Source organism: Urocitellus parryii, chromosome 3 (assembly GCF_045843805.1).
Source record: "Urocitellus parryii isolate mUroPar1 chromosome 3, mUroPar1.hap1, whole genome shotgun sequence".
NCBI classification, from domain to species: Eukaryota; Metazoa; Chordata; class Mammalia; order Rodentia; family Sciuridae; genus Urocitellus; species Urocitellus parryii.
The window spans coordinates 102,763,663-102,775,964 of NC_135533.1; positions in this window are offsets into that span (position 1 = coordinate 102,763,663).

The window sequence follows — 12,302 nt, forward strand, 5'->3', positions numbered from 1 at the left end:
ACAGAGAACTTTAATCTCATTTAATATTCAAATCAACCTCAAAGTGAAGAGAGTATCAATAAATTCATTTTCCACATGGGAGAAGAGGGCCACGAGAAACTTAAGAAATGAAAACGTGATCCCACAGAGGTCACCATTAACAAAGCACATATTAGGGCTAATAAAGATAATCATTCTGATATCTTCTGTCTCCCTTCTTCATTTAGGAAAAGCAAATCTGTAGGTAGAAGATGAGGGCCTCTGAGGCATGGGATAGTTGCTCTCTGCTCTGAATGATGGGACAATTGTCAGGCTCAGCATAACCTGGACAAGATGTCCATCACCTCCCATCTCACTTTCTTTTATAAACCCGTGAACCAAAAAGCATCTGCAGTCTGTGTGGAGGAGACAGGACCAACCAGGAGACTACCGCCAAAGTCCAGATGAGAGATGGTAGAGGTGATGTTTGTTTGAAGAGTTTGTTTATGGGGAAAGATGAGATGTGATTCTGTGGGTTTGGACTTCAAGTACTGCTGGCTTGTGCTGGACTCAAGCATAAGGTCTGAAACTAGCTAAATTTGAATGCCTATTTGAAAGCCAAAAAGAAGTACTGAGAATAAGAAGGTGGGTATGGAACACTGGGCATTGAGGTAGAGGTGAGATCTTCTGATGTAAACTTGAGAAGGATTAGCACAACTCTGGTGTTTAAAGGCCTTAAGTGGAAGAGATGATCTGGAAAGAGTGTTGATTTTAAAAGTGTATAGGAGAAAGAATAGGAGATATTGTGGACAAGTTAAGTGAAGAACAAAGATGTTTTTAAAGAAGTGAATGAATTAAAAGAAGTGTACTATATTGCTCAGTGCAGGTAGTAGAATTGCCCAAAGATTTTGATAGGTCATATGATTTGCAATGACCTTAGGCAAATTATGCTAATTGGCAGAAATAATCAGGATTGTTTTTCATCTTTTCTAATGCTTTTCTTAACTTTCAAATATTTTGAGTTGGCTATGGTAGCTTTTCCTGTTTTGATTTTATGGCCCCATTTAATTTTCAGAACATTTTCTAAATCTCAAAATATGCTAACCATTGGAGGATGTTAACATTGAACAATGAGGAAATGAAGCTAGGATTATATATTCTTCCTCTCATAAATCTTTTACTATAGCGAGACAATTGTATCCCTATCCTAATTATGTAGTATATAACCTGGGTTAAAAAGAATTTTGGCTGAGAATATACTAGGGCTTCAACAATTAAAATTCAGTTTCCTAATATGTTCTGGAGTCCCACTGCAACTCTGTTTTTATTGTACATATTATTTTTTATCCTGCCTCATTTGAGAAATGGGCTTGGACTGCTTGTGTTTCCATTTGCTAAACCACAAGTATGCCATTGAGTCCATTCTCTTTGGCATTACCTAGTCCTGAAGACAGATTTGTTCCCACCAAAATTCATATATTTCAGCCCTAATCCCCAAATTAATTGGATTTGGTGATAGGTTCTCTAAGGAAGTAATTAAGGTTAAATGAGGTCATATAGGTGGGGGCTTTGATATTGTAGGATTGGTGTCCTCATTAAGAGATACCAGAAAGTCCTCCCTGTAGTTTTGGAAGAGAGCCTTGACAAAACCCTACAAGAAACTTGATCTTGGACTTTTCAGACTTTAGAACTATGAGCAAATAAATTTTCTATTGCTTGGTAACTGAAAAAAGCTAAAATACCTGGGAATAAGATGAAGAAGTTCCAGTCTCACCTGCAACTCACTCCAACATGTGTTAGGTATTTTAGCTTGAGTAATTGTCTTTACTTTGTAAATGTGGTAATGCAATCATTCAAATATCTATTAGCTTATATTTGTTGTGCATGTGTTATGTGGCAGACGCATTTCTAGATATTAGAAATACAGAGGTGAACACATGAAGCCTATATTGCAGTGCACAAAGAAAACAAAAAAGGAAATGCAAAGAACAATTTCATTAAGGTCACATGTAGAGGTAACTACAGAAATACAATTTCAACCCTCAATTTTGATTTTGTTCTTTTAATTTCACCCAATAATTCTTCCATGCCTGAGGAATATTTTCCACAAATGGTTGCTCAAATACTCAGATGTTACCTCCAATAAACTTAATGGCCAAAGTCTCCATCACCAGAATCACGCTTCTTCAAATTCTTTTCATTTTCCTATGTCATTGATCATGATCCAAAACAAATATATACATATATGTAGTGTTTTAGAAATTTTGTTTAGAAAATAAAAACATATATTTTTGTCTCCCTCAAGAAGTTGGCATACTTCTCTATTTTATATAATTATAAGCATATGTTTAGTCATGCCTGTTTTGCTTTGACTACCACAGAGCCAAGTTTTAGAATAACTTCTGGAAAATCCACTCAACCTATGGAGGGTTCATGTTGTCATTATTTTTATTTGGACTTCATTTTGATGATTGTGCTTTAACTTCCTCTCATTCGGGTTATCCATTTATATGTGATAAGAAGAGCTTCGGGCTGGGGATATGGCTCAAGTGGTAGCGCGCTTGCCCGGCATGCGTGCGGCCCAGGTTCGATCCTCAGCACCACATACAAACAAAGATGTTGTGTCCGCCGATAACTAAAAAATAAATATTAAAAATTCTCTCTCTCTCCCTCTCTCTCTCTCTCACTCTCTCTAAAAAAAAAAAAAAATCTTAAAAAAAAAAAAAGAGCTTCATTTAGAATCTTGGAACCAGTAGTGTAACCCCTTCCTGAAACAATAGTGTCAAAAATAAAAGTTTTTTCAAAATAAAGGAACATAATAGCCATCATGTATATAGAGTTGACCTGTTTACATATGAAATTTTCATATTGTCTATTGATGTTGGACATAAGGTAGAAAAGAACCAAGCAACAGCATTGTGCTCAAGCTAATGGATGAAGACAGCATCTCTTATGCTTGCAGATAGACAAGGGACAAGAAAATCTTAAGTGCTCCCAAGGAAAGAGTAGGAGAAGATCTCTCAGAATAATCAACTAGGCTTCCTAAATTTTTTTTGGGGGGGGGAAGAAGACTGATTATCACACATCTCACAGGAATATTTCTTTCAAACCAGCCACATTGTGTGGATATGTATGTACTAGGAAGCAGGGGAGGGGAAGAAACTATAGGAGAGATTGAAAAATCTTGCACTAAGAGAAGGGGTTTGCTTTCCTGTTCAGAACTCTGCTTCAGAGCTGAAGTGGAGACAGCCATGCCCTAATTCCACAGAATCCAGCCAAACATCACAGCAACTGTAAGGCTTCCAAAACTTCAGCAAGCCAGTGCAATCTTGAGTTTATTATAATTGACTCAGGGTGAATATAGTGCCATGACAACCCCTAAGAGGGTTCTGGTGTGATCACATGATTGTTTTCAATCTATGTTCAGTTACTGAGCTAACCCCAGGCGGGGCTGCCTAATCAGGTTGAACAGCTTCTTTCCTTGAAAGGGAACCTGGAAGAAGAAAGAGCCCTCTCTCTCCTGGAATTGGCCATTTCCCTTTTTATAGCCCTTTCATTTACTTTTCCCAGATATCTCTGCTCCCAACTAGAACAGACATACAATGAGTAAAGAGCAGTCCATAGAAGACTATCAGTTAATAACAGCCTTTACAGAAGAAGGATAATATGTATCCCCTTGAATTAAAGATAAAGATGGGAAGCAAACCAGGTTGGTGTTTGGCAGATAATAGCTGCATGATAAATGGCTATGGATTATTAATAAAATAGCCTCTTTCTTTTGCAAACCAAATGTACTTGCAGCTTGCAAATTGACTTCTGGGCTCAAACATCCATCTAAACTGGAACCAAGAAAGTTCAAGAATGGTGACAGTTGAGGAAAGGACATACTCCCCCACTTCACATACACTTCTTCTTTGGACCAATAATTATCTCTTGATTTATATACTTCACTACACACACGGACATGGGCCCAAGAGTATCCAATCTTCAAAACTAAAGCATCCCATAATATAAAAAGATATATATCAAATCCAATTTTTATGAAGAAAAATTGAGATTGTATTCTTTTAGTTATTGAAGAGAGGAGTAATTCCTTAACTCTTGAAACTTCTGTATAATTCTCCCAGGATTCTGGGATATAGGCGTGCCAGTTGCTTTCAGAAGATGTCCACATTTCACAACATATGCCTGAAGGGGAATAGAAATTAGCAGAAATATTAAGAGCCTTTATGTGGTTTTAGGCCTGACATTTTGTACTTGGCTTTTCCATCCAGTTTAGGTATTGTAACCCATTATAAACATTGGGGAGAATGGGCAATATAATTAAAATTGTGAAAGAGTTTCCACTATAAGCTTTAATTTGAGGACACTAAAATTTTATAAATAATTCCCCTTTGGTTAAAATTTTCCATCTTCAGTTTTTACCCAAAGGTAATTTCTTTGTTTTTGTTTGCTTTGGAAAAATTTGAGGGAATTTAACAGTTTGAGGGTTTGAACATATTTATTTCTGATTAATTTTGATGAATACTTTTATAAAGTATATTCTAATATATACTGAATATATATAATATAATATATTCCTGAATTAAAATTACAAACTTAGAAAGTGAAATGATCATTAGAAATGTTTAAATGGTAAATGATTGTAATGAACATTTGACTTAAGAAGAATGAACATACCCACATGTAAACACACACACATGCACACACACACATATGTGATATAAAGAATTTAGGTCAAGTGAATTTCAGCTCACATTCTGTCTTATATCTACAAAAATCTGAAGAATATACCCTCCTGAATTGAATTAAAATTCCATAAGAGAAAATTCAACCTTATCTGTCAATTTCCCTACCTGCTTATATTAGGGTAAGGAAAAAAGTCTGTTCCCCTGAAATATTAGTTTTTGATTTTTGTTTAAAAAAAAAAAACCTGTTCTCCCTCTATGCTTCCACCAATGTAAATTTCAGAAGTGGGTTTTTTTAAATGAATCTAAAGACATCAATTCCTATATACAAAGATCCTGTATTTTGTCATCCCTATATTGCAATAAGGAAAAGCAGATTACAACTAACAAATAAACACCAATGATTTTTCTTAGACACATCAGAAAAACAAATTTCCAGGCAAACTGCCAGCTCCAAATCTGAAAAAGCAGGGGATCCAGAGAGTCCCAACAGAGACTCTGTTGCCCAAGATCTGAAGCAGAGGTCACTGTAGCCATAAACTGGTGGGAACATTTTAGTAGCAACTTTGAGAATCTGCTGGAGGCTTAGTGTGAACTATCAGGAGATGATTAGCTCCTGGGAGCTGCAGCCTGAAGGTTTGGGGTTGTAACTCTAAGCACTCAATGAGGTTCTCATGGTAAAGATCCAAGAAGATCCCCTCATGGCTCTGACAGGAAAATATTTTGGAAAATCACTGTGAAATTATCCTAGAGTGTTCTCCATAAGAGTCTACTCTTCAGGGACTGGAAGGGGGAGTGGAGTTGGTTAGAACAGAACAGAACAGAACAGAACAGAACAGAAAATGGAAAAACTGTCCTTGCCACATAACCTCAGGTAGAAGAGGAGCACACTCCCCATTCAGCCCCTTTGACATTCCTGTTTCACTTTAGAGAAGAAAAAAAATAGTGGGAAGGTCAGATTTCTTGAATATGGACACACTCATGACTGGGACTTAGTCTTGAGATTAAGGATTCATTACCATCACAGCAACAGGGCTCCTGTATAGTGGGCTACAAGTTAAGTGACTGAAAGATCCAGACTCCCTGAACAAGAGTATTCAAAAGAGGTCAAAATCAAGAGAGGAGACAAGGGTAAGAACCAAGGAGAGCTAACAAACCTTAAGTAGATCTCAAGCCTGAGACAGGCTAACACTAATCTTCACACTATCTATCTATCTTATGTACTTTGTTTAATCTATTAATAAATGTTCATCATTCAATGAAAAAACGTATAATAAGATTAAGACAAGAAAGAAAAAAAACAGTGTGAAGAGAAGAAGCAAGTAGCAGAACCAGATTCAGATATATCAAAGGCTCTAGTGTAAAAGGCAGACCACAGAAATGCAAGAACAGACAGATAAGGAAGCATGGAGCTGGGAACTCAGAAATTGTTATGGTTTGGATGTGAGGTGTCCTCCAAAAGCTCATGTGTGAGACAATGCAAGAAGGAAATGATTGGGATATGAGAGCCTAGCCCAATGTGTGGATTAATTCCCTTGATGGGATTAACTGAGTGATAACAGAAGACAGGTAGGGTGTGGATGCAGGAGGTGGGTCCCTCGGGACATGTCTGTGGGGTACACTCTTCTGCTATGATGTCCTGCTTCACCTCAAGACCTGAGGAATGGAGCCAACTGTCCATGGACTGAGAGCCCCCAAATAAACTTTTCTTCCATTAATTGTTCTTGTAAAATCTTTTGGTCATAGCTTCAAAAAAAGCTGACTAAATCAGATATCAAAACTCTCCCTCTCTGTCTCTCTCTTTCTTATATATAAGCAGAGAGGAACTCCAGCAGCCAAATACATATTAAATATCAAAAACTTTCACCTAGATATATCAACCTCAAATTACAGAAAAGACAAAGAGAAAATCTTGAAAGAAGTCTGATGGAAGAAATACTGCACCTATGGAGAACAAAGTTAAGAATTATGGGGACTGGGGTACAGTTCAATGATAGAACACTTGCCTAGCATGTCTGAGGCCCTGGGTTTGACCCTCAGCATAACAAAAAAAGGGTTAAATTTCAACTTATTTCTTCTTTCCTCCAAAATTATATGCAAGCAAAAGAAGAGTAGAGTGAAACATCTAAACATTTTTTGCAAGAAAAAAATCCAAATTAGAATTTCATATCTACATTTAAACAAGAACTTCCCACTGTGTATAGTGACTTTCTTCAAAATATTAAATAATGGATTAGATTTTTTAAAAAACAATACTTTTACATCAAAGAAGCTGTATGTACCACTTATATGATATAATAAAAATGACACTGAGATCTTCTAATGAGCATTTTAAAATAATATTTATATTATGAATTTTTTTAATACACAAAAATTTATACATCTGTACTGTTCAATATACTTACTTCTGGCCATATAATTATTGAATGCTTGAAATGTGGCTAGTATGATTTAAGATGGACTATACATGCAAAATAAACAACAGGTACCAAAGAATTAATATAAAAGAAGGGATACAATTAATCATTAAACACTGATTACGTACTGAAATAATACTTTTTATATTTGAGTCAAATTACATTATTAAAATTAAATTTGTTAGTTTTTACTTTTTTACTTTAAAATGTTCAATTGGCACATAAAGTTATATTCAGGTATGCAAAACGATTGTGTGTATGTACACACACACACACACACACACACACACACACATATATGCACATATCACATATGTACCATGTATAGATCACCATGATAAAATTAATTAATATAGCCATTACCACTCATAGTTACTATGTCTTCCAGCATTTTATATGTAGCAATTGGAACATTTCAAACTACACGTGGTCCATTTTACATTTCTATTTGAGAGCTCTATACTTAACTTATAAATCTTAATTTTCTTTGCCATGTTCATCACATCTTTATAGAAATCTCATAAAACATCAATTAAGATAAATGTAAAAAAAAATCTATACCTTAAGCATACCATATTCAAAATGTGGATAACTAAAGATAAAGAAAAAAATTGAAAGAAGTTCTATTTAAAAAAAATTAGCTCTTTAGAAGCTGCATAGAATTATATCAGACTTTGCTAAGAAACCTTACAAAAAAGAAAATGCACAAAATATTTAAAGCATTGAAAGATAAAACCACCAACCTAAAAAAAATCTGTATTCAGTAAAATTATCTTTCAAATGTGAGGCAGAGATCAAGACTTTCTCAAACAAAAAAGGAGGAATTCTTTGACAATAGACCTGCCCAGTAAGAAGTGTTAAGAGGAATGCCTTAGGGGGAAAGAAAATAACAGCCCTCAGAAACTTAGATCTACATAAAGACATGAGGAGTATTAGAGAAAGAATAAGTGAAAGAAAAATGCAAAAATGTTTTTTTTCTTATTCTTAATTAGTCTGACATCATTGTCTAATACTAATTAGCTGTATTTAATTGGCATCTATACAATTGTACATTTTGCTCTCCAGCCCACATGAAACATCAGCCAAATCAAACCACATTCTGGACCATAAAATACACCTTAACAAACAGACAAGTAGAAATTACAGTGCCTAATTTCAGATCACAATGAGTAGAATAGAAATTGACAACAGGAAGATAGTGAAAAGCCCCAAATACAGGAAGGGTAAAAAAAAAAAAAAAAAAAAAAAAAAAAAGACTTCTAAAGTGACATATGAGACAAATAAGAAATCTTAAGAGAAATTTAAAAGCATTTCATAATGAGTAAAACTCAAATTACAGGTTATTAAAAGTTGTGAGGAACATTAAAAATAGCAGGAAATTAATGATGTTGAATGTATATATTAAAGAAGGTAGCTCAAAAGGGAGGAGAGAGAGGGAAGGAGAGGAATTATAAATTACTAATATTAGAAATAAAAAGAGGCCATTCCTAAATATTCTCTGAATGTTAAAAGGATAATAAAGTAATATTATGAATAATTCTGTAATCAAATTTGAAAACCTAGATGAAATGGAATAATTTCTTGAAAGACAAAAATCTACCAAAATGCCTACTAAAAGAATAAGTAGATGATCTGAATGATCCTGTATATATTAAAGAAATTGAATCAACACCAACAAAGGATTATTATATTTTAAAGTTAAAATGAATGTATTTCTCCATTTTTCCCATATCTACATTTTTCCCATTTCCCTCCCCATTATGGATCAGTAATATTCCATTGTGTATATATACCACAGTTTCTTTATCCATTCATTTATTGAAGGGCATCTAGGTTGCTTCCACAGTTTAGCTGTAATGCTATAAACATTGATCTCTCTCTCTCTCTCTCTCTCTCTCTCTCTCTCTCTCTCTCACTCTCTTTCTCTCTCTCATATATAGATAGATAGATAGATAGATAGATAGATAGATAGATAGATTGATGTGGCTGCATTATTATAGTATACTAATTTTAAGATTTTAAGTCCTGGGTATAGACTGAGGAGTGGGATAGGTTGGTCAAATGGTGGTTTCAGTTCAGATTTTTTAAGGAATCTCCATACTGCTTCCCAGAGTGGTTGTACCAATTTGCAGTCCCCCCCCCCCATCCTCGCCAACATTTATTGTCATTTGTATTCTTGATAACTGCCATTCTGAATGGCATGAGATGAAATCTTAGAGTAGTTTTGATTTGCATTTATCTAATTACTAGAGATGTTGAACACTTTTTCATATATTTATTGAAGAATGTATATCTTCTTTTGAGAAGTGTCTGTTCAGCTCCTTAGTCCATTTATTAATTGGGTTGTTTGGGTTTTTGGTGTTTTTGAATTTTTTATATTTCTTGGAGATTAATGCTCTTTTTTGGTGTTTTTGAGTTTTTTATATTTCTTGGAGATTAGTGCTCTACCTGACATGCATGTGGCCAAAATTTGCTCCCCAAATGCAGGCTCTTTGTTCACCTCATTTATTGTTTCTTTTGCTAAAAAGAAGCTCTTCAGTTTGAGTCCATCCCATTTATTAATTCTTGATTTTATTTCTTGCTGTTTAGGAATCTTGTTAAGGAAGTTGGGGCCTAATTTAACATGATGAATATTTGGGTATACTTTTCCCTCTATTAGATGCAGGGTCTCTGGACTAATTCCTAGATCCTTGATCCACTTTGAGTTGAGTTTTATGCATGGTGAGAGATAGGAGTTTAATTTCATTTCCAGTGAGGAGGAAGAATTGGGAGGAAGCATGGGGGCAGGAAAGATGGTGGAGTGAGATGGACATCATTACCCTAGGAACATGTATGACTGCACATATAATGTGATGCTACATCATGTACAACCATGGAAATGAAAAGTTGTGCTGCAATTGTGTATAATGAATCAAAATGCATTCTGCTGTCATATATTCCTAATTAAAATAAATTAACTAATTTAAAAATGCTTGGGACCAGAAAAAATAATATATTTTATATCAGTATCTAAAAATTAAATACTTTGGCATCAATATAACAAAATGTTTATAAGATCTATATGAAGAAAACTGTGAAACTCTGATGAAAGAAATCTAAGGACATAATAAGTAGATATATATTCAATTCCTGGATAGGAAGACTTGATATTGTTAAGATGTCAGCTCTTTCCAATTTGCCCTATAGATTCAGACCAATCCCAAACAAAATCTCAATAAATTATTTTGAGGATATTAGCAGATTGCCACCACAATAATGAAAAACAGAACAAAGTTAGAGGACTGACATTAACCAAAATACTTACTATAGAGTTGCAGTAATCAAGATAATGATGTTTATGAAAAATAGATCAATGGAACAAAGTAGAGAGTCCAGAAATATAAGCCCCCCCCAGATACACTCAACTGACCTTTGACAAAGCAGGAAACAATACAGTGAAAAGAATGTGATCTTAAACAAATGGTTCTTAAACAACTAAAGCTTCACATGCAAACAATGAACCTTATACCTTTCAGGAAGTGAACCAGAAATAGGCCATGGTCCTAAATGTAAATGAAAAATTAACATCCTAGAAGATTACACAGAAGGAAATATAAATTGCAGGTTTTTAGATATAACACCAATGGCATGATCCATGAAAAAATATTATTGACAATCTGGACTTAAGCCATGAGCCAGGAGAAAACATTTCAAGTGCATATCTCATAAAAGGCCACTATCCAAAATATATTTTTAAAAAACTCTTAAAACTCCACAATAAAAAAGGACAGATAATTTAAAAAATAGAAATAGATACGAACATACAATGCATAAAAGAACAGATTCAAATGTCACATAAGACAATGGAAAGGTGTTGAACATTGTTTGTCATTAGAGAATTGCAAGTTAAAACAAGGAGATACCACTACATTCTCATTGAAATAGTTAAAATCCAAATGCAAATGCTAAAACATCAAATGTTGATGAGTATGTAGAACAACAGTAGAAATGCAAAATGATACAGCCACTTCAAGAACAGTTTGGCAGTTTCTTTCCAAACTAAATATACTCTTTACAGATGATCCAGCAATTACATCCCTTTCTCTTTACCCAAAATGAGTTGAAAATTGATGTTCAGACACAGATATCTATTACAATTTTATTCACAGTTGTTCAAATTTAGTAGTAACCTACATATCTCTATAATATATTCAAACAATGGAGTATTATTTAATGCTAAGGAGAAATTAACTGTCAATGCTAGAAAGATATGGTGGTAACTTAAATGTATTTTAGAAAAGGCAAAACTATGGAGACAGTAAAAAGATCATTGTTTGTCAGGGGCTTGAGTCTGGGAGAAGAATGAGGATGCGCAGCATGGATTTTTAGGGCAGTGAACTACTGTGGATGAGATACTCTTATGGTGGAAACTTGACATTTGTTAAAATCCCTAGGACTATCCTTTAACAACCCCCCCCCCCCACAACACACACACAAAAACCTGTGAATCCTAATGTAAATTATGTATTTTAGTTAATAATAACATATTAGTCATCACGTGTAACAAATTCTCCCCCTAGGACCTGAGGGAAACTGTGAGATGGGGAGAGGAGGTACATGAGAACTCTGTGAAGCTAAAACAGCTCTAAAAAATAAAATCTACATTTAAAAAAAAGTTTATCAGAAATTGTGATAGGTTGAACTTTTTTCAGAAATATGAATCCTTCCTGCATAGGTAGAGAATAATTTTCCCTTCCTTACCTTGGCCTAATGACTTGCTTTGGAAATGGAATATCGGGAGGTACCCTGGATTAAAGACTTATGAGTGCTTATGTGTATTTTGCTCTTACACTTCAGCCATTATCATGAGAAAAACATGCTCCTGGTGGATTCCAGGAAAAGATGAGCAAAACATGAAACATCACTTCCCTGGGCTTGTCCACCTGACTGAGCATCTCCACACACATCTGATCAGCAGATGTATGAATGAGCCCAAGATCAGCACCCAGATGAACCCAGTCTAGACCACCTGGCATAAAGCTGACCAAGGGACATTTCAGCTAAGTAAGATCATGATTCTGATGCCACTGTGATTTTCTTATGGTTTGTTATGCAGTAATAGTTAATAAAAAGGAACAATAGGAAGTGGGGTACCATGACAAAACCTTAAATATATGAGTTTAATTCGAGAACCAGAAAGTAGGTCATGAGGAAACTATTGAAGGAAGTTGGGAAAATGGTGTTGCCTAGCCATGAAAGA